Source organism: Panthera tigris, chromosome C1 (assembly GCF_018350195.1).
Source record: "Panthera tigris isolate Pti1 chromosome C1, P.tigris_Pti1_mat1.1, whole genome shotgun sequence".
Lineage (NCBI taxonomy): Eukaryota > Metazoa > Chordata > Mammalia > Carnivora > Felidae > Panthera > Panthera tigris.
This window is the reverse complement of record NC_056667.1, coordinates 56167656-56171587: the sequence shown is the minus strand read 5'-3', so window position 1 is coordinate 56171587 and position 3932 is coordinate 56167656.

Sequence of the window (3932 nt, the reverse complement as noted above, 5' to 3'; positions counted from 1 at the left end):
AAGTAGGGAAACAAGAACAAAAACAGATAATATACTCCAATAAGTAAAGGAACAAAGATATATGTGGACATTCAGTCAATTGTTATTAACAAATTTCTTTTATTAGTAAACCTATTTTCCCACTGTCTGAGAATGACCCATAATTAATCTAAAATTTCATAAACTGGATTAGCACAACCAGGATTCCTAATGCTATTAGAATAGTTCTTTTTCTGATATTCATGTGCCTAAAGTTAAGAGGATAAGTTATTCCTAATCCACATTTGAGGTTCTTTTGTCTAATCAGTTCTCTGGTCCAGAGAGGGTGAAAAAAGTCTGTTCTGAAAGATTTCAGCTGCGCATTCTTCTTTGCATTTGTACCAACTTGCAGAACCAGAGAACTTAAAAGTGTACTAAGGCCTTAAATAGCTGAGGCACCATTAATCCACTAGGGCTGGCCCAGAATCCTCTTTTGTGCTTTGTGTGTCTGTGTGAAGCAAGAGCTAATTAATTAAAATAAGACTATAATCAACATTTTAAGTAAAATATTTTAAATTCTTCAGAGAAAACAAACTCAAATTCCACTCATTTTATAAACACAATTCTAAGATTATTCTCGTGCTCAATTCACTAAGGCAGTTATTTTAGTGACCTATATTAACTAGGTTGAACAAACAAATTTTATTGAGTTCTTATACTGATGCCCTGAACATAATGATGCCTAGGCTCCACCTTTTTAAGGATATGTCAAAACATATCACACCCAAGCCAGAGACCACAAAGTAAACTATTACTCACATAGCCATGTGCAAAGCAAGGGGATTTCCTGAGAGGCAAGACCCACCAATAAGAGAGCACTCTGGGGGTGCTTGGGTGGCTCAGTCAGTTGAGCGTCTGACTTCAGCTCAGGTCATGATCTCAGAGCTCGTGAGTTCGAGCCCCACATCGGGCTCTGTACTGACAGCTCGGAGCCTGGAGCCTGCTTCGGATTCTGTGCCTCCCTCTCTCTCTGCCCCTAACCCACTTGCATTCTGTCTCTGTCTCTCTTAAAAATAAATAAGCATTAAAACAAATGTTTTTAATGAAATAAAATTAAATTTAAAAAAAAGAGAGAGAGCACTCTGGTATCTACTAGAGAAGACAGAAGATAGAGTGTGCATGGCAGGGGACTATATATATGTCTATCTCCTTCCCCATGACATTTTTCAATGATGCCAGGGCAGACTAATTTTGGCAGTGGTGGGGAGATAAGAGGGGCAGGATATTTGCCTTGCATGATTTATGGAGGTGCAGCAGAAGTGAGTGCACAGATTTTGCTAGTCTATTGGTTTTCACCCTGGGGGAGCAGCTGGGGTGGCTGCCAGTTTCCATCCTGACAGGTGTTGAATGGTTTAGCCAAATGTCATTGTGCTGGGTGATTTAATTCTATCACTCAGCAATCAAGAAGCTCACAAACTAAAGTGGAAGATAGACATGCTAACAATAAAACAATGTAACGTGATACATATAAAAATGGACTTACATAAACGTTTCCAAGAAAAGTATAAAAGAGAGCATTCTGTCTGAGGCATCACAGGAAGGTGATGCTCTATCAGGGTGGTGATAGAAACTAGGCATATACCAGATGGACAACGGAAGGATGAGAAGAAAAAGAAAACTTTTTCCAAGAAAAGTTAGCTAGACTCTATGAACAAAGGGAAGCATGAAATGGTACACAATTGATGAGAAGCAATGAGCAGCTTGGTACTGCTGGAACACAAATGAAAGAGCATGGCAGATGAGGACACAAAGACACAAATGACACAGGCAGGGATCAGGGTATGGGGGATCCCATAGTCATGCTAAAGTGCTTAGACTTTATCTAGTAAGTAATGCAGACCTCTTGAAAGCATCTAAGAATAGAAGGGACATGGTCTAATTTTCCTTTAAGAAGAATCATTCTGACAGTATTATTGGGGAATGGTTGAAGACGCAGATTAGGGACAAGTTAACTGGGAGGCTTCCAGGAGTATCTGTCTACAAGGAGTACTAAAATGTTATTAAGCACATAATAAAATCGAGAAGATAATATTTATCAGAACTTAAGTGTGGGGTTAGAAATAGTACTTATAAGAATACAGACTGGAATCAGTCTGGAATCAGACTGCTTTGGTTTGAATCCCACCTCCACTGAACAAGTTCCTTCAGGCTAAGGAGGATCCAAGGTGCTATAGGAGGGAAGAAGAGTGGACAAGTCTTACGGAGAAGATAAACATCTTGCAGAATCTCAAATTTCATCAGGAACTCTTGATACATCCATTTCCACTCAACTATTCCTCCCCTAGTCTTAAAGAACAGTATGACATTCAGTTGCTAAAAATCGTACTTAGTTCTTCATGCATCTGGCTACAAAATGGCCCTAATTCTTCATCTCTCCCTGTATCCATGACCTTGCTGTGTGACACTGTAGTTCTCACTAAAGGCAGAGGCTATTTTCATACCCCTTGAGGTATGGGCTGGTCCCAGGACTTGTTTTGGCTAACAGAAAATTGTGGAGGTGGTTATCAGTTCTGAGCCTAGCCCTTAAGCGACTTTTTGTATTTCTACTTGCTCACTTTCATTTCTGCCACGGGCAGAAGGTGCCCAGGTTATCCTGCTGGACAAATGTGTATGGTAAAGCCAGTTTACCCCACTCATCCCAGCTGAGACCTAGAGATTAACCAACAGCCAGGCAAATCCAATTATGACAGCAAGTCCAGCCAATATCAGCAAATCTACCTAGACAGCCACTCCAGGCACTTACTGTTGTAGGGCACTCAGGTTTGATGATTAATTTTTATGTTACAAGAGATAAATGATAGTCCCCGTGACTGCATTTTCTTACATCCCAGGCATATATCAGTTACATCACACAAAGCCCTAAACTTCTACCTACCAAACAGATCTCAAATCCATCTGCATTGCTCTACTCTAGACTAAAAATCGTTACCAGCTCACCTCAACTACTACTATTGCTTTCTCTGCTTCCACTCTAGATGCTTATAATCTGTTCTTCAAATATCCGGGAGACTGATGTAAATCAGATCACCTCAGGCATGACCCTGTTCAAAATGCTTTAATTTCTTCTTACTGCTCTAAGAATACAATCTAATTCAAGTTCCTCACCGTGACCTCTAAGCCCAGCATAGTCTGCCACATGGCTGGGATTATTCTCTCAAAAATGGTTTCTTCAAAGAAACGTGAAATCAGTTCCTATTAAGAAATCTCTGCATGTAGAGGTGCCTGGGTGGCTCAGTCGGTTAAGCTTCCGACTTCGGCTCAGGTCATGATCTCACGGCTCGTGAGTTTGAACCCCGCATCGGCTCTGTGCTGACACCTCGGAGCCTGGAGCCTGCTTCGGATTCTGTGTCTCATTCTCTCTCTGCCCCTCCCCCACTTGTGCTCTGTCACTCTGTCTCTCAAAAATAACTAAATGTAAAGAAAGCTCTGCATGAAGAAAGGAATATTATTTTGGTAAATGTACCAAAATATATCAAAATGAAATAGTTTGTTTGGCAGACACAGAAACTGAAGATCTGATTTTTCTAAACAACAAAAAATTAAGGTGGAGAATAAGAGGAGAGGAAGAAAGAAAAAGGAACAACACACTGGTGATCCAGTGTATAACACCGAAACAACAGAAGGGTACGGTTGGATGAAAAAGAGATCCACATTTGGGGCTTTAGAAGCCAAGAGGTCAAAACAATGCTTTGGGAAGGATAGAGCCTAGCTGTTTTCTGACTTCACCCAAGAGAGAATATGGAGAAATGGGTTATCTCTGAGGTAAAAGGTATTAGCTGGAAGATTAGACATGAACTCACACTCCCTAAGCATGAGCATTGCTGAATATCACTTAATATTTGTATAGAGTACCTTGAGCTAAAAAATGCTTTTGCATACTTCCTTTGTTTTATACCTGAAGAACTCCGGGTTCC